Source organism: Cebidichthys violaceus, unplaced genomic scaffold (genome assembly GCF_023349555.1).
Source record: "Cebidichthys violaceus isolate CVI_PGR_0920_01 unplaced genomic scaffold, fCebVio1.0.p SCAF_4, whole genome shotgun sequence".
Classification (NCBI taxonomy): domain Eukaryota; kingdom Metazoa; phylum Chordata; class Actinopteri; order Perciformes; family Stichaeidae; genus Cebidichthys; species Cebidichthys violaceus.
Window position 1 is genome coordinate 9982227 of NW_027176594.1, and position 21189 is coordinate 10003415.

Here is a 21189-nt window from a genome sequence, read left to right on the forward strand (position 1 = left end):
TCTTTACTGTTGAGATTCTCAGTAGTGAACTGTAATGCTTCCTCTGAGCAGCACTATGGCCCTGTAGAAATCTGTTGCTTTACATGAACAATTGAATCCATACTGGAGATACTGGAAAATAACACAAACACATAACTATATAGTCCAATTCAATACACTGTTAATAATGGGCTTAAGATGGGTTTGTGTGATATGTCGATATTAGATGGTTCTATCAGTTGGAGTTCTATCAATTTCAGTTCTATGTCTCCAGTGTTTCCCCTCCATACAGCGGGGCAGCCCTGCTGCTGTGATTGCTCTGATTAATGTGACATGCAGTTAACATGCCGGTCATAATTTAGTTTGAATGAAAACTGACATTTGTGTTCTTCACCTCTGTTTTGAAAGATGGAAATAAGAGCAATAACAGGCGAACCAGCTGTACAAGTGACGTAGTTTCTTTTTAAATGTGTGGTAGAAATTTGAGAACTGAATTTTGAATTTCATTACCTTGTAGGGCTAAATTTTTTTAAATAGGACATTTTGATGGTTGCACTGTTCAGGAACTTGCAAAATAGTTCAACACAAAAATGAATTGTGATACGATTGTGGATTGTGATCCTGCCTGAAAAAAAAAATTCTATTTTTGCCCACTATATTATGAATTAATTTTAGAATAAAAAAAATAAAAATTACACTTCATGTGGCAAAAAACAAGTATTTTTAAAAAGAGCTATGTAAATAAGGAAAAAAAGGAATATACTGCAAAAAAAGAGATGACAAACCCAATTGGTGACTTTAGGGGAATAGACAGTCGCCACTCAATGTCGGCACCATTGTGGGTATAGCAGGGGAGCAAAAAAAGTGTCCCTGCCCTGACCTGGGAGAGACTGACAGCATGTATCACAGAGAGAGAGAGAGAGAGAGAGAGAGAGGGAGTGCAAGAAAGAGAGAGAGTTTGTGTGTAAGTGTGACAGATAGAGTGACAGGGACAGCAAAGCAGCAGCGTCCCCTGCGATTGTGGTTTCTTGTCTGGTAACGTATTCAGTCCTGACAGACACTGAAGGCTGAATAAGGATTTACTGGACTGGACTGTTACAGAAAGAAAGATACATTTGAAATGAACTGATCAACTCGGCTAAAGGCTGGCAAACCAGTTAATTTATCAAATACATATTATCAATAACTGATAAGTCAGTATCGGTTTTTTTACTCATGAAGCTAATCGATTATGTTAATTGAGCAACCTACTAACTTTACGTGACAGTAATGTGCAGTGCCAACAAACATTTTTTGTCAACCAAGGTTTTATATTGAAAAATCTGTACTTGTATTACGACTCTCTCTCATCATCTCATCATTCTTCAAAAGGAAAATACATGGAAAACGCAATATGAATCCATAAAACACAAAATTACAATTTTGCGCAAAGAGTGAAAGTGAGTGAGTAAAAAAGAGAAATGGAAGACCCAGGGTGTTGTTTTAACGCCTTAATGCATGGGTGTTTTTACTAACATTCCTACAGGTCCTTAGTGATCCAGCAATTACATAACGCAGATTTATCATATATTAGGATCATATTGCTTGTAAACTTTTCAGAACAGATTATTTACAAACACAAACACACAAAGATATATATTTTTGCCATTTGTGATATTTAAAAAAAAAGTATAAATGTCAAAGGATTTTTAAAATGTTTTTTTTTTTAATAGTTCAGCTTTACCTTCTGTTAACCTCCTCAGCTGTCACTGCTGAGCTGAGCTCACCACTCCTGCAGAAGGCTAAGCTACTAAACCACAGGAGAGAAGAAGAGAGAGCCCGCTGTTGGGCTCATCCTCTATCTTCCAGTTCAACATTAAATGTATGGTGGAACCAGAAAGCCATCCAGCGGACTGCTGGCTATTTAGCCAGCCTGCTATTCCCGCCATGCTACCAGGCAACACTGGTCACAGAGAATAATCCAAACAAAGTTGACAATCATCTGGCGATAGCAATGTGCTTTCCTACACTGTGACACGATTGTGTGAATGAAGCATTAAGTTGTTAATAAATCATATTCATTAATGGCTGGCTAGTTGGCCAGCTACCTTGCTAATTTCTAAGTTTATTTAGTCCAATGGTCAGGACTACTGAATCAATAGCCAAAACAGGATGAATGAATTAGACAGTGTCTAATACAGTCCCATGATGTAAAGACTCAAGATAGGCCTAAGCATTTAAGGGTTAATGATACATAGTATCTGGTAGGTAAATGTTCACATTAATGTTAAATATCCATGTACCATGTTGGGTCACGCATTTTAGATTATTATAAAAGTTTACCAAATATTTTCTATAAAAGGAACCGATCAAGTTGCCTAATGTAGTTTGTATCAAATGCGGTAGCTACAGGTCGAAATGTATGGAAACCCTAAATTAATATTATTCAAACCTTTTTTTAAATATTGTTATCTCATGATCATTACTGTATTATTAGTGTATGTTACCTCAAGAAAACAAGCTTTATCTCGAGATAAGAGATGATTCATTTGTTAGAAAAAATATAAGTTATATATAAATCCTCCTATTACTGAAAATATTTGGATCAAATATCCGACAGTAAATGTATTAAAAATGCCAGATGAGATGACAGTGATATTTTAGTAGAAAGTAACATCTGATTTTTAAAATAACAATTGTTCATACAAAATACAAATATGGAAATAAAATCAACTGGATTATTTTCACACGTTGTTGCCTGTGTCCCTAATAGATCAAAAATATAATACCACGACAATGTTAGGCAAATGTCTTTAGGTTTTCATCTTTGTTTGCTGGAAAAAATAAATTATGAATTATTTTCCTGACAATGACAGATGCATTTGAATTGAAGACATCTCTTACTCATACAGACACAAAATCCAGAATTGTATCAAATCAGAGATTTTTCAAAAGAAAAGTCTGTAATTTCTACCGTGAAATAGCTACATTTCCTTTTAGATCGAAGTAATTTCAATATGTATGTAGTCAGAGATGAGATCAAATGCATCAGTCATTGTCAGTATTATGGAGCGGTGTGTTTTCATAGGGCTGCACATGGTGTGGTGGCTGTCGCCTCATAGCAAGAGGGGTCAGGGTTCAATTCCCAGGCTAGTATGGGATCTGCATGTTCTCCCCCGTCAGCGGGGGTTCTCTCCAGTTTCCTCCCAAAGACATGCAGCTTAGGTACATTTAAGACTCTAAATTGCCTGTAGGTGTGGATGTGGGCGTGTCAGCCCTGCAATAGTCTGACACCTCTCCAGGTTGTTCCCTGGTTTTGCCCAATGTCAGATGGGGTCGGCTCCAGCCTGCCCCCCACAACCTTGCATAGGATAAGTGTTAAATATAAGGGATGGTTGGGTTTTTATAGCACCTCTGGTATTCAGAAACTTAACTTTTTCAGGGTAGAAATTTGGGACTTTGGAAAGTCGCCAGTCTATTGCAGTGTCCATCACTGTCCGCTCAATGTGAGCAGTTTGAATACATCTATCATCAACTGATTTGACCTAAAGGAGAGGAAACAACCTCATGTTTTCTCGTGATAACAAATTAATTTTCTCAAGATGACAAAGCTTGTTTTGTAGAGATAACAACATAATTAGCTTGTGATCTCGAGATAACAATATGTAAAAAAAAACTATGAAAATATGGGCCGTATACGTTAAGAATTTCTTATTTTGTGAATTGAGCACAATGGAGAATTGCTGTGCCTGATGCCTGTGGGAAATAACATTTCATTGGTTATATAATCAATAAGATTAGGCGGCTAGAGTATCTGAACTACATTTAGTATGAAAACTTTATCAATACCTGTAATTTTAATAATTCAATATTGCTGACATGACCGGAGAACAGGATGTATTTGTTTTAACGGAACAGCAAAGTGATCCATAACGTAACACACAGTGCAAAAGGTTTTCATCCAAACTTGAATAGTACAGCTGAACATCTCTTTCTGATGCAGTGTTTTGAGCAATCAATCAAAGGATGAGGTCAATTATTTGTATTTTATTACAAATTCGTATTAGATTCACTTTCACACAAATGTTTGATCATTAAAATAATTACATTTTAGAGGTGTGAGTACATTTTCCTATACATATACATGGTATAATTTATATAGTGTTAGAGGAGTTATACTAAGGAAGACTCCAGTGCATCATTGAGCAATGATTTCACACCTGCCCCAAAAATCCTAAACACAAAAATTGTGAAAAACAATTTAAAGGTTTAACTCCACCAGTCAGTACCAAATAGTTCACAGTGTTTTCACATGTTTTGGCAATTATTTTCTAAGTCAATGTTAGTCTAGGAGGTGTTAGTAAGATCAATTCTTTATTGCATTTGGTCTTTTATTGACAATAAGACCAGATTTCTCCTTGAATACAGAGGCTTACCTTATCCACCAGCTCGTCTCCAAACCTAGATCATAGCATTTTTATACCTGCCTCCTTCTTTGTATTACTTTGTTGGATTTATTTGTTTCTTTTGTTCACACAAACAAGGTTTGTGTTCTCTCCATATCTGTGTCAGTTTCCTCCCACAGTCCAAAGACATATGTTTGGTGAACTGGAAAACTCTTGTGTCTGCCGGTAGGCTGGCAATATTGTATTGGATCTACACTGCCTCTCACCTCATGCATGCTGGAATCAACGTATCCTCATACAATGGTTCGTTTGATATCCTACAAAAAGCTACTCCTCATATTGTGTGCATTTTCCCTCAAATTGCGCTCGTTACATACATATGGCCTTTTCAAAATAAACTTCCATCTTCACAGGAAACAACTTAGTTAAGTTTACGCAGCAAAACCACTTACTTAGATGTAGGAATAGATCATTGTTTGGATTCAAATTAACCACAGAAGTGCTGTGACTAAAGTTACGTGACAAAAACATCAACATTGACTTCTCGTTTCACATGGGGAACGAACTGTGGTCTCCTGGCTGGAAGATTGCTGTTTGATGGACCCATCCACCTCCACTATTGGTGTTGTCTTGTCCTGGTTTTAAAGGCTGCATAACACTAAAGTATTGTGATTTTCTGAACTTACCAAACTGTTGTGTTATTTATCTTTACCCATTTAGTCATTATATCCACATTAATTATACATATTTTTTTTTAAATCTCATTGTGAAAATATTTTTGCAACAACACAAATAGTCAAGACTACAATATCATGTTATTTACATTGAGGTATTTGGTCAAAAATATTCTGTTATTTGCTTTTCTTGAACTTCAGGTGCAATTACACCTTTAAAGAACTATAGAAATAGTTAAGACAGTGAAATGAATCAAACATGTAGTAGGAACAGCAGCTGGTATCTGCCTCCCCTCCTCTTCCCATCTCTCCATCTCTGCAGCCATCCCAAAATCCATCCATACCCCTAAATAAAGAGGTTAACATGACCGGGCCTGGATTCTAAATGTGATTACTGAAGTGATTTTTTAGCCCATCCAACCACTAATGTGACAGGCAGCCATTTTCCGCTAGAGTTACACAAACACACACACACAAACCCAACACCCTCATGCAGACATACACACCACATCCTGCGATACACACAATTACACACACACACACACACACACACACACACACACAAACACAAACAAACTCCCCAGACACTCATAAAATTAGATGGACAGAGATGAGAGGAGGGATGGGTAAAAGGTGGTGGTGGAGGTAGAGGAGGAGGGGTCAGGGACAACTGGGGAGGGAGGAATTTGATTGTTATTGCTTCCTCTGACTCTGTGCAAGCGCGTGTGTGTGTGAGAGTTCGGGTGGTCGGGAGAGAGCGAGAGATAACGACGATGAGAAATAATACGAAGAGACGAACATAAAGAGAGAAAGAGACAAACAAAGAGAGACATACGGCATCAACAACAATACACTCATGTACAGTTTGTGAAAAGGGTACACCATTCAAATGAATTGCTCCCACCTTTATAGCTTTACGCATGTTTAGGAGAGTTGAGTTGCTCAGTCAGCTGAAAAAGAAAACCGATTATTATTATTATTATGTTATCAATTCATAAAGTCATAGTTTGTTAGGAGTTCATGTGAGGTGAGCTTCTCTTGGAAGTATAATCTTTGTTTCATAAAATAAAAATGACTGACTCTCTGAAAGTGTTGAATATGGACCAGAAAAATAAACAGACTATGTATTTCAATTAAATTTAAGTACCACGATTTGCATGTTAAAAAATTGTGTGACCAATATATAAAAATCAGAATATAATATAGAGTATAATCAGAATAGTTTGTTGGCATTAGGCATATTGTGCATTTCCAACACCATTTGATTGTGCATTGTAAGGAGGGTAGGTGTCGCTTTTTATTACTATGCAGTATGAATTTCTTGTTAATACTTAAACAAACATACATTTGAATAGCAAATATCTTTAACCAACGTCTTCATGTTATGCAGATAATAAGGTTAAAATAAGATGTAGATGAATTTACTATTTACTTTAAAAATTAATATTCCACATGTACATCAACAAATGAAATATGATACATTGCGATGGATTAAACTAACTAATTAAGTATAATAGATCAAATTAGCTCCACTTTAGTACCGTTGCCTCGCAGCAAAAGGCTTTTTCTCCGGATGCTCTCACGGTCCCAACCATGCAGGTTAGGCTAATTGATGACCCGATGCCAGCTGATATCAGCTCCAACCCTCCGTGGCACACTATATAGTTTATGGATGGCTAATGCTACGTCCAATTTCATAAATTAAATTTCAAAAGAGGACATTCTTCATAAGGAATACTTTCACTCTTAATATTTCAGTCATTTTGCTGATATTTATTTTAGTTATATAAAATATAGAATGTTTCCATTAATTAACATCTATGGAAACTCTTATTGGTCCTATAGTTTCTTGATAATTTAGTACTGTTACTGGAAAAAGCCACATAACTTGGCATTATAAATGGGGGGGAAAATGGGTTTTGTTGTGTTAATGTTTTTTGTTGATAAGTCAGAACTAATTTATTAATTTTTAGTTTATAACAAAGAATTGGGAAATTATATCATAATAACATATTTTTCTTGAGTTAATTTGCAAAAGGATGTTACTAAAAGAACTGCTAAAATCGTATTATACTAATAATTATGAATATTAGCTATAATAAAATTAGCACAGATAATTTAGATAATCCTATAAATTTACAGAAACATTCAATATATTTTTTAGGAAATAATTAGGAAACAATGGGACCCTTAGAATAAAGTAATACCTAGTATTTGTACACTATGATTTAGCAACTTGTGTAAAATATTAAAATTTGTCTTCCATCAGTGGTAACAAAAGGGTTATAAAAAGAAAAGAAAAAAAAAAAATTTGTAATGTAAGTGATGCCATAAACCACAGTCACACACAGAATTTTGTGGTTCATACAAACTGTGGGTGTTTTTTGTATTTTCTATGGCTCTAGCATTATGATAGAAGCTTGTGTTCAGTTTAACAATAAATGGCAATGGAGCACATATTATGATGCCAAAAGAAATACAAGGAACATAAACCACCAAAATCTGCTGTGAGAGAAACGAAAGAGAGCGACTGAGAGGTACAACGCAGAGTCTTATCTCTTCCTTTCTCTCTGTTGCTGTCTGGCTCTCCCTCGTTCTCTACCGTCCTAGACAAATGTGACACTCGGGACTCCCCTCTTTCCACTCTCCCTTGATGGATAGCACACACACACACACTCTCTCTCTCTCTCTCTCTCTCTCTCTCTCTCTCTCTCTCTCTCTCTCTCTCTCTCTCTCTCTCTCTCTCTCTCTCACTGATGTATTGCCAGAGGGTTGGGTGTGTGGGGGGGTTGAGGGCTAACGATTACGGGAATTGTCATTCCCCGATCATTCGTCTGCATTTGTAAACCATCAACGTCAAGAGCTCACACACACACACACACACACACACACACACTGACACATATAGACACACACACACAGATGTTGCTACAAGGGGGGTTGTGGTTATGTGTGTGCGTGTGTTTTCCATTTTCCGTCATCTAATCTCCAAAACTCACATTAAGAACATTAGAAACAGATCATGTATCACTGGTCTGTCTGTCAGTGTGTGTGTGTGTGTGTGTGTGTGTGTGTGTGTGCGCAGGGACACTACCACTGCCCATTGACACTGATGGGTTGTAAATGCAGACAGATTATTTTTTGTAATTAATGTTTTCAGAACATTTAAACATAATGGCAAAAAAACAGTAGTAGATCAATAAAACAAATATAATAAAAAACAAACCAATCCGAACAAAAATAAATCTGGTCATATGAAATTAGCTACAAGTACAGTACAAAAAAGGGAAAAAATATAGAAGAAAACACATAAATAAGGGGGAAATGCACACAGATTATGATTATTTAAGAGTAAAAGAAAGGAAGGGAGGGAAGGAGACTTGACATGTCAAAATTGTCCTTGTTACATACATTTCGGGTTGAATTGAAATTGATAGAGAGAGAAAGTAAAAGTGTAGCATCTTCAGAAAATGAAAGACGTTTTAATGACTATAACTGATTTAAACGTGTGCAGCTGATATCCAGCTGATCTCCCTCCAGCCTGTTCACAGAGCAATCTATTTGAAATCACATGATGGAGGATGTTCACATGTTCAGCCAAAGGAGAAGAATGACGTTGGGACTTCAACATGTGGTTGGAACAAAGGGAGTTAGGCCTACATGGTAGTCAAAATCATGACTGGTTCAAATCACACCATGGTGGTTCAAATCACACCAAGCCCCAACAGACGTTAAATCTCACCAATGTTTGATTTTTGGTCCAAGAAGAACATTCTTCAGAGGAAGGGAAGGACATCTTTTCTTATCAATCAATTCAACATTTGGCGGTCGCAAGGAAGAAAATTCCCTTTTCTAGTATTTATCGCCACGCAGCTTGAAGCTGCGGATCCCGAATTTAATAAAAAAATTTGAAGAACCACATCAACCGCTACAAAGTCATCTCAGAGTAAGAGGCCTATGTTTGGGCAGAGGGCATAGTGTGTTTGTTACCTTGTTTTGTTCTAAGTTTACTGTAATGTTAATGTGTTATTATCTATTTTTATGGACCGCTCCCTTAGTGCTGTGAAGATACAACTGTTACATGCTGCTGTAATAGTTTTGTGTTTAGATCAGTCACCACGAGTGAGGTTGGTTCTGTAACTTTATCAGATAAAAGACCAGAATCTGAGTTCTGAGTTCAGCCGCCATTTTTGTAGTTTTGCGTAGTGTAATCTCATACGAGACTGCATCTGTCATTTTGGTAGTTTTCTCTCCAAAACGGCATTTTGTAGTCTCGCGTGGCGTTGTCACGTATAAGATCACAAACCCCCGGTTCAGATCATGGTTTTGAGTCACGTATCGGATCATCAAAAAACTAAAAAAGAGCAAATATGCTTATAAGAGATGCCCTGATCGGATTTCTTTGTTATTGCGGCCGATACCGATTGCCAATCGTCAAAGAGCTATATCAGCCAATACAGATCATTTCTGTTGTCGTTTTGCTATATATGAAGCTGGTAAATAAGATTCCAGACTATTGTTTTTCAACACAGTCCCGTAAAATTATTTCAACCGCCTCAAAGTTAGTTTAAACCATCTTAAATTGTGAACGTTGTCCTTTTACTTTGTTAAGGCCTTTACACACAGGGGTTGGTTTTCTCCTTGGGGTGAATTTTGTCATGAATACTTTCAAACACAACACAAACATCATGCAGAGAAAAGCCAACAAGGCCAATTTTTCTGAGCTTTCACGTTGCAGATAAAGACATAAACGAACATAATCAAGACATACACTAGTGTACAACAACACAGAGACTCTGTAGGCCCAGCTATGAAGGCAAACTTTATTACTCCTTTCAACCTTGACAAAGGCAGCGCAGACCATTTAATTTATTTCCACTCCTTCGGTTCTTACCTTTCACAATAAAAGTCCTGGAGGTATACACTGACTAACTGTTTACTAGAAGGAAGTCAAATTCACTCGGTGCATTTTGCTTACAGTAGCTTAAGCTATACATCAGTTTACCTCAGACAGACTGTCAGATGCTGCTCAGGGTCAATAGAATCCTGGTAGTTGTTCCTCTATTTTATTTATTTAAAATCTATTTAAACTTTCTATTGAAAAAGTGTTGCAACAGTCATATTTCCATCGCTGCAAGTATAAATAGTTACGATGCTAAATATGCATGAGCAAATACTTTGCATTTTCTTGTCTTTTATTTGTTTTATTTTACGAGGAAACATCAGTGCATTTCTTTTATTTCCATAGAACATCCACTCTTGCAATACAATATTTTCACATAGAGACAAAAGCATGATAACAACTTTTTCAGGCAGTCAAAGTACTTGGTTATAGTTAAGGAAAGACTATGGTTTTGGTTTACTACAGAAAAAGTGATACACGCAACAATTATCCAACATCACATTGATGTAACCGTGTGGAGGTTAGGGTGGGGAGCTCGGTCTCCACCGACAACTTGTGTGCGCTATAAAAACGTAGCACTTCCTTCACTGAAAAAAAAAAGTTTCTTCTGAACAGTACACGCAGCTTTACTGTTCCCTCACAAAATGTAATTTCTAGGAGACATTGCTGGTTCCTACATGAACTTAATATTAATAATAATAATCTCCCTCCGGTATTTACTCTCTCTATATGCTCTCTACTGTTTAATTCTTAAATATTTTTACTATAATAACCATTCCCTGATCAACTCATTTACTATTTATTTTTTGTAATGATTATTTTATTAATTGCCATGGTCATAAAACACAAAAAGTTATGAATCAATTAAAATGATCACATGAATAGACTCTTACTGAAAGACAAGCAGATTGATGCTAACATATGTGGAGGCACAGAAGAATGTGCACACACACACACACACACACACACACACACACACACACACACACACACACACACACACACACACACACAGACTGTGTAAAGAGGGCAAATGACTCAGCGAGATCCATCTGTCCAAAATGACTAGTAAACACCAGGCAATATGGGATATGGGCTGTGTGTGTGTGTGTGTGTGTGTGTGTGTGTGTGTGTGTGTGTGTGTGTGTGTGTGTGTGTGTGTGTGTGTGTGTGAGAGAGAGAGAGCGAGAGAGAGTCTGTGTTCTTTTTAACAGCTTTACTGACATAGCTCAGCCAGTCATTCTATCTCATCCGTCTGACAAACTCACTACAATCATATTCCAAGTGAGCTCAGAATTGATTCCATCTATTGATACTGTAATCACAAAGGCCATGACGTTGTCATTTGTTTAGAGGACATTAATGCGAAATTGATCAAATGTAGTATTAATTATTGAAAGATAAGTGTGATAATCAACATTTAAATCATAATGAAGTGTAAATGAAGGAATGCATTTATCTACCCAGCAATCTCCATCATTCTCTGTCAAGACCAAGATTTAGATATGAAAGAAACACAGCTTTGCATGAATGATACAACAGTGTTATACTTTGACTTGAATCATGTCCTCTGCATGGAATACAATTAATACAAAATAATAAAAGAAAAATTCCCAGAAAAAAATTCCCATTTCCTGTTGACAGCTGACATGATGAGGTAAAATTGGTGACTCATCATACTGTCTGTCACTTTAAGCACAGGAGTACAAAAAGTGTTCTAAAATTGGAGTTGGTAGGGCCACTCAGTGTTAACATCCTCCTGCAGAGAGGGATTGAATCTGACAGTGAGGGAGGATTTCATCACGCTGGTTTGACGTGTCAACAGGAATGCAAACAGTGTTGAAGCTGTTGCTTCATCTGTGGTGTGATGTGGGCTGCTCAACAGGAGGTGAGCGTCATGTAAAATCTGCCCGCCTTTGGCCTTTACAAGATGTATGAAATGTAACGGGATAACAACTTTAACGCTTCTGCTCAACATTTATCTGTAATATGATTTGTATTGATGTTGATGTTGAAGGACAGGGATGGCTTTCATCTACATGTGTCTTATTGTCTACACATCTCCAGCAATGTTTTAGACCGTCTTACTATACCTAACAATTTCCCTACCCTGTATGGTAATCATTTTATAATCTGACTTTTAAAAAGGTAAAACACTATGAGGACTATTTTCAGCAGCGGATGAATCCACATTTAGTGCTCTGCTGAGTTTTTGTGGCAGCAGGAAGATGTATGTTAGATTGAGCAAGGTATCCTCATACAACAGTTGGTATATCTTAAGTCAATTTACTCCTTTTTCTGTGTTTATTTTATATGAGCCTTTCGACACACACACACACACACACACACACACACACACACACACACACACACACACACACACACACACACACACACACACACACACTTATTAATAGGATCATTATATTGTTGTTTGGGGTATTTTATTGCATTTTAGTGCAGCTCTTAGAATTCAGTTAACACTATCAAGTTGTAAATGTCATAGAATATGTCAGTGCCTTGAATTAAGTGGTTTGACAGCAAGTACAAGCTGTGTTTTTATTCATGACTTTGATTGTCATTTTACAGATTTGGACTGATAATAGAGATGTTTTTTGATACTTGTGTAATTTGTGTTATGTAGGCTACGCACTTTGCCAAAATTGTTAATGTTTTGCTCTTTCAAGATTCATCATCATGAAGCAAACACTGGTGCTGTAAGGGTTTTGTTAGGGCACAACTGTGCATGATCTATTTCTAACAAGAAAAAGAAGATCAAATTACAATAAATTGTCACTTTATTACACATTATTTTTGTATACAGTATTTTTCTTTTAACTTTGTTTTTTTGTGTTCAACTTTAGGACTATTCGGTGCATCAACAAAATGAGAGATGATCCTTTGCTGAATTATGTGGCGACAAAATTGACTTGGTGCCAACATATGCATTTTCATATTACAAACACTTTGATTATGATTTTGATTATGTCTAAAGAATAAATCACTTAATTTCTTGTACAAAATTTAGTCCATGAACTGTGACTTAGATTACATTATTTCAATTTTAAAGATTATGGTCATTTAAAACCAAACATTATTTTTTTTCATATTTTAAATGATTAGTCTTTACATTAGTGTTACACAATCTTCTTCCTCTTCTCACAAGGAAACAAGTTATCTTAAAAAACACACCTGGCTTATGAACTGCATGTTTTCTTACTTTTTCACTACCCCTCCTTACCGTTTCTCTCCATCTGACGTATTGTTTTGTATTCACATTAGGCCATTTTGCTCATATCTGCATTTCTACATGTGATGTGTCATTCATCAAGGGCAGAGAAATAGCATGCTTGATTTATTCTATAGACATCTTTTTGGAATATAGGCATTCATCACTACGATCCTTTCACTACTGAGCTCAACAGTGCAAATGTAGATGTACAGCATGTCCACGTATATGTACAAACACACACACACACACACACACACACACACACACACACACACACACACACACACACACACACACACACACACACAGACTAACCCGTTCATTGATTTCTTGTACATGGAGATATTTTTGCACGGCCATAAAAGTGCAGTTGTTTTGGAGAAAAAGTCTTATATCCAACTCAGTGAGGGGAATCCCAGTTATACTCAGCAATATGTGAATGTACCTCTCAGTAGAATTTTTTCATTCACCAATATCTTGTTCACACCAAGTAAACTTTGTTTATTCTACATTGCCAGCCTTTGTACAAGGACAAGACAAATATCTATAATCAGTATAAACCATCAGAATTAACAATAATCTGCTATATGTACAAGACACGCAGGGGTTTAACATTGAGATGTGGCCTGAAATTGAGGCTGCATTCAAATTATGGATTTTCTTAACTGAACTAACTTTTTCTGTCCATGTTTTATATGAAGCTTTTGTGAAAGTTAAAAAAATATTTGTCTGTTGGTAAAATTCTGCTATTTGTTCCCATTCTAGTCATCTTGGTCACTTCTGCATTCCCACGCTGTCAAACTCTCTTCCATCACAATTCTGACATCACCCTTTCTAGCCAATGATCTTTCTGCATTAGGATGCTTTTTCTTTAAATACGATTGTATTTCTATCATTCTGTCTTTCAGACCTATAGAACTTGTTCATGAGTAAGGGTGAAATGAAGCGTGAGATGGACAGGTGGTATTGTGTGGTGTCAGCAGTGATGGGGTTGTTGTACTAGACCAATTTGGATGTAAAAGCTCCCAATTTACCAGTCCATCTGCGATCCTCACCTATGGTCAAGTTACAAGTTGCCGAAATAAGCTTCCTTTGCCCCGGGTTAGACCCAGAACACGCAGGAGAGATTACATGTCTCGTCTGCCCTGGGAACACCTCAGGGTTCTCCAGGAAAAGCTCTGAAATACCATGCTTAGCCTGCTGCCCCCGCAACAAGGCCCCGGATAAGCGGAATATGATGGATGGATGGATGGAGACCTACAATTGAGATTCAAACATTTACCACGGTCACAGTCAACTCTAAAACAATGCTTCCATGCAGCGAAACAGATCTGCAGTGACTGAAATTAGTCTTCATCATTATCATCATCATCATTACCTCTACCAAAGAGATTATGCTTTCGGTGTTTTTTTTGTTTGTTTGTTTGTTTTTGAAAGTGTGTAGGATGAGCCAATGAAGAAACCATCATATTTTGGAGCAGTTCCAAATCATGGGGAGGATACATTCATTCATTTTCAGAGGTCTGCACTCTCTGAGTGCCCCTCCAGTTCAAACGAGAAACTTAACAGGATTGACCCTGATGTTGAGAATGAATACCCAATACTTCATCACAATCAAGGGTTATAACAGAAGGGGTACGTTGTTGGATGTAAAGTCAAAATATTAAAAGTAAGTTTGTAAATTAGCCTCCATGCCTCAGTGCTCCACAGAACAGAGAGTATGAACTCTTAAGATCAACTATTGGTCACAGAATAATGAGCGTCATTATTCTTAGCTCAGAGAAGTTCTTTGTTATAGTCTCTGCTCTGGATTTGTCATTAGATTTGTTTCTCCTAGGACAAAAAAACAAGAAAAAAACAAACATTCTACTTGCTTCATTTGGAAGTGCCTAGAAACCCAGCATTGGGAATACAGTCAATGAGAGTGCATTTTTTTGGAGCACAGGTTATGAAACTGGCCATGTTGTTACTTACATCACGTTGATACTGTCTGTAAAGAGGAGTATGTAACAACCTGTTCTGCTAAAAGTGGGTTAAAGGGGGATTTAAGAGGTGCTAGGAACAGATGGCTGAATGGGATACATTTGCTGCATTTATGACACTGTTAAATCAATTTTATGTAAAAGCATGCTTCCTTCCTTTTCTTCTGGCTTTTCTTACTTTTTTTCCAACCTTTTCCTGACTTTTGTTGATCTTGTGTTCCAATGTATTTTTCTTTTTGAGTATATTATAAGGTTATTCTGATACACTCCAACACTCCATGTTTTAAGTCGCCATCAATAACTAAATTAATCTTTTCTCTTCAAATCTTTAAGCTCACTGAAAGCACATTTGACTTCACAGTATGTGTGTATGTGAGTCTATGCTTCCTTCCTAATAACCAGGTTGTGGATGGATAAAATAAGTTTTTTTTTATTCATCTGTGTCCAAAAATGTCACTTCCGCCCTGTTCACCTCCAGCTTTTAACAGTCTGCTTTACAATGACCTCAGTGTGCATGAGCGATGAGGTCAAGTCGAAAACATTTTATACAGATGTAAATATTTAAACACTTGTTTTTCTCACCAAAACCATGAATTAAACACTCTCCTTATGAGTCACACCTTGCTCTCTCCCCATCTCCATTGCTGCATATCACACAGTCTTGTCTTTCTCTTGTCTTAATCCATCCATCCATCCCCTTCTGTCCTCTCCTGTTCCCACATCTATCTCTCAATGTCTCTTTCTTACTCCATTTCTTCCTCTACCCCCCCCCCCCCCCCACCCCCCTTTTTCTTTCTGAGGCTTAATAATTGATGGGAGACGTTCTGTCTCCCTTCGGCTGGCTGGGGAGGTTTAAGAGACATGACTCGGCTATGGAGGGCACTTTGTACAACCCTTGACACGCACACATACAAATATACACACACATGGACACACACACACACACACACGTTTTACTGCAGAGTTCAAGCAAGGGTCATTTCTGTTGCATTAATGTTGCAGGAGAGAAAGTGCTTGGTGTGCGTGCGTTAAGAATATATTGAGATCCTCATAAGTTGACACCAAATAGAGTGACTGGGTGTGAGTGTGTTAAGACCTCCCCTCCCTTGAACAAACAGCTAACACTACCAAGGTTACGGGTTCTCTTGCATGTTTCACTTTTATCAAACGGTTGACTTATTTTCCTTGGATTTTCTGTGAACAAAGACTGCCTTTTGGCATACTGCAGGTGACACTCTTTGTTAGTTCAGCTATTGCTACCCGTGCTGACTACCCAATTCTTTTTAAAACAAACCAAAAACATTAAAAAAACAACATCTCTTCCTGTGCGCTCGAGGGGTTTCCATAGCAGCAGGAAGTACAGTAGGGGTGCCACCCCCCCAGAGGCTGAAGCATGCTATATTTAATGTTTTTATTTTATTTCCTTTTATCTCATATTGCAAACCACCCCTTCTGGTCCCTGCTGCCAGTGATAAATATGTTTCCCATTTTTAAAAAAAAATATTTTGAGCAGCGCTGGTTTACTGTTTCTGGTCCAGCGGCACAAGGTGAAGTTCTACCGGGCGGGAAATTGTTGTTATTTGTGTCCTGTGGTGACGTTGTTCTTTCACTGCTTGAGTGACTCTGGCCTGTAGCAACATTGTTTTGTGCTGTTATGGCTGCTGTGCCTGTCATTTCAAATGATTAAAGTACTACGAGTTGTAATTATTTTTTTTGTCATACTTTTTGGCTGACGTCACGTTACAGTGCTGTGATTTACTGATGTTGCATGGATGTGATTGATGATGTGACAAATAATGTCACATACATACTACAGCTGTTTCAAAGTCAGTAAGAGATATTCAAGGATATTCAAAGCTGTCATGCTTTCCTCAAATAAAAATCGCATTTCAAGATTTTTATTTTGATTGAATTGAAAAAGGCTAAATGTGCAATAATGACATCAAATTATTTACAGCTATTGCCCATAAATGTGCTCATAATGAATCAATAAAAGACTGTAGCCTATATGAAATAAAAGACCTTTGTTGAGACTGTCTATAGCTCTCCTGCGCTTCGTTTTAGTGCCTGGGACAGCACACACACAAACACCCTCTACACCAACAGCGCTGTTCATCTGAGAATTACTAATTAAAGTGGATGCACAATGAATAATGTGAGATTACTATTCCTTATTTCCTGGGCTATTTGGGATGTTTGGGTTGATGCATTTAGATGCCGATTACCATGGTAATGGTCAAAGCTTCAAAACATTCGGGTCAGCTTTAATCTGTAGGCTAATATATATTACTATTATAGTAATACAAGTGCGGGAAAAAAAAGAGGTTGGTTTCAATGAAGAAGGACAATTTTTTACAGTGACGAACTCCAAGATGCAAAGAAAAGCAAAGCAAAAGCAGAGCAGTCTCTCAAAATAGACACTGAACGCTCAGAGACATGATTTTTCCAAGGCTGGTGTGTGTGTGTGTGTGTGTGTGACCTTTTTGGTGGTCATGCTCACTTGGCTTCACCTGCCTCAACATGCCCCTGTTTGGTGATTTTGTCATTTCCTTGTGCACCAGGGAGGAAAACAAGGTCTGTCTCAATGACCTTAGTGTCAGCATCAGTGCGCTAGCGGAGCTGGGTGCACAGATAGCATTTAGACTAATCTGCTGGTTAATTTATATGTTGTGCTCTCTGTGGTGGCCAAGTGAACTTAGTTTTACTGACATTGAAAGCAAGGATGGTTAGATTGTTTTCAGTATCATAATAACACTAGTATGAAACATGGGCTTCAGGATGAAAAAAACAATATTTTAACCATTCCTGTTTGAACTCCTGCTTGATGATTTTAAAAGCGCTGTGCAGCAATTAAGGCCTTGATGGCACTGCTTTTCCAAATTTCCTCCCTTTTTGATTATAAATCAGTGGCACAATGGCTCTGAGGGCTGGTGAGTTGCATCAGGAATGTTCAAAACATAACACTATGAGTATGTTTCTAACTATTGTTGTTTCGTTGATTTATTTTCCTCTGCTAGGAGCTAATAAATTGATGCTGATGACATCAGTGGGTTCTGTAGATTGGCTAAAAACACTCTCATGTTATGGATTCACAGCACATACCGTAAATAATAACATTTATAACACAGTCATCGTACTTAAGCATCATTGTTCTTGTGCTTATACGCTAACTCCCTAGCTTTGGCTCTCAGTTAGTGTGATGAGCATAGTCTTATCAGTGCTTATCATCGTACATTAGGAAACAGCAATGACAGGTAGATGATTTGCTCTCATTAGTGATAATATGAAGGCCTCCTGCTTTTGCAGGATGTGAACATTGGATCGATAAATTACAGCATAATCGTTCTCATCCCCTTTCCCCTGTGTCGTCCTGTGTCGTCCTGTGTCGTCCTGTGCGTCGGCTCGTCCTGATAATCTTAACATTGTTTTTACGTTCATGCAGTTTAGGCATGCCGCAAAATCGCTAGGGTGGTGCACCTAAGCTGTTTAATGGCAAGGAAACAACAAATACATTTTCTTTCCCATTATGTTTTCAAGGAAACCTAATTGCTGCCTGCATGTCAACTAGCAAAATTTGTTTCCAGTATCCATAGTGATTTTGCACCACACGCTAGTCGTGCTGGACTTTGACAGGCCACAGGTTTAAATCCTGAGGTGACAAAAGCCGGTTTGGCTAAGCTTCGGGGAAGACTTTGGTTAATACGATTAGTCACATTGACATTTTCAGAATTAAACCAGTCCCATGGTCTTTAACCCAAGTGATGCAAGTGCCCAAACATTACCATAAAACTGTTTAGTCTTTTTTTAGACATTATATTGTAAGAACGGATGTTGTAGGAAAACAAATGACACGTGTTTTGTAGCTAGATTTGATATTCAAATTTGGCAACTTGGAATAACTGGTAATTCATTTTTTTATTTTTTCTCATTATTTTCTCATTATCTTATGAATCTGTAATTTGGTGGCATCACACTTCTTTGCTGTTGCAAATTAGCAATATATACATTATATATAGGAAACAGGCTTGGCCTGCGAGAGTTTCCTCAGGATGCTCCAGTTTACTCTCACAGTCCAAACACCAGCATATATATTATAGATGATGGATGGATGGCAATAAACCAATCCATATTCTCTTGCATTCGTGTCTTGCAATTAAATATATTAATTATGTAATTTATTGAAAGTGCTGTTTTTTGGACATGCAGAGAGTCTGGTTTTATGTTATGAAGGATTTCATGGCGATCAACCACATTTAAAAAGGGCTTGATAGAGCAGTGATTTGAGTAGCTTTTTTTCTTCCAAGTTGAAGATAGCTGGAGCCACTGATGCCACATCTGCTCAGTAAAGTGTTGTACGAGGTGAAAACATGTCTAAATATATTTGACAGATATCTAGATATCTGGCTGGGCTTGGATCTTTAACAGAGCTAAATTGAAGTATCATTCTCTAGACATTTAGATTACATATAACTAACTACATTCAACATGTAGCAGGTTATACAGGATATGTGATAACTTCCACTGACATCCCAAATTAATCTATATCAGGCAACGATTCATTTTTGTGGGCACTGTGTGTAGCTCTGTGGGATGGAAGGAAGTGTTAACCTTTTAATGAGCCGAATCACTGTATTAATCAGCAAGTAAGTATCAGAGTTATTTCTCAAGTTAAACCCTGAAGTGTCAAAGTCACAGCCTTCATGTGGTCAACCTCATATTAGTGTGACTATAGGAGAGTTGGCTGAGAAAGTTTATGCTATGGTCATTCAGCAATAATTCAATATACTGTATTAAAAAATGTGTCTGTTTTCATAGAATCTTACAGTTACAGTAGACCATCCTACCGTGGCCCTGAGAAAACACAATACAGACACAACACAAGCAAATGAAGAAATATCTTAACAAATTTAACAACACAAGCTTACAACAAAACAGAAACTATTTCCAGGGGACACTAAAAAGTGATACATACAGCTGTTTGTTATTGTTTGGGTTTATCAAGGTTTATGAAGTCAGATATATGCATCGTATCTGATTCTTGCTATCACAATGTTAAAATAAGCCACAAACCCTCCACAATTGAGTATTTTTCCCAACACTGACGGATAGCCGTGATAGGGGATGAGCTTGGGGGTGCTGTAGCTACCCCTAGGATAGCAATAGCACCCCCAAGAAAATGCTGTGGTTTATTTATGATTTTTAATTTTGAATGTCTTAGAATAGATGGTACTGAGTGTGCTTGTGGGAGTCACATTGTGTGTGCACATGAGTTTCTGACCAGGGACTTCTATCCAGTCAGGGGTAGAGAAAAAGTTATGGACCGCATCAAAAATCTATAATGCCTAGAGCACATTGGACAATGAACTAGCTGTTGAAACTAAAGTCAACCTAACTGTCAGAATGCTCTGGGGGAATTTGAATCCCCTCTGGTAAACAGTAACCCAGTGTTTACGTCAGTGAAAGGTAAGAACAGAAGGAGTGGATCAGTTTTACGCTGCCTACGACAAGGTTAAAAGAAGGAATAAAGTTTGCTGTCTTGGTTCGGACTCATGAGCCTCAGTGTTGTGTCAAATTTGAATACGTCCTTTTCACACAATGATGATTGATGCCTTAATTTGCGGTGCATAAGCTCGACAAAATTGACCTTGTTCTGGTAAAAAATGTGTTCACTTTTTTACCGTGAAGAACCAGATTTGCGTTCTTTGTAAAAGTACTCCTGACAAAAACAACAATTCAAAATGAATATATTAACATGCAAATTATTCACACAACAACAATGGCCTCAGTGTGTAAAGGCCTTCAGTGTGAAGACTGGTGCAAGTGTGTCAAAAACAAAAACAGGTTGTTCTGTTATAAAACCAAAATCTGGCTCTACTTTTGCCACAAAACATTTCTATGTCATCCGACTTCCTCTCAAATATGTGTAAGTGCACATTCTTGATTACTTTGTAACGTCAATGCTGGTTTTGAGCTTACAGGGTCTTCATCTGGGCTGAAATAATACCAATACACATGGTATTCTATACCGACAATA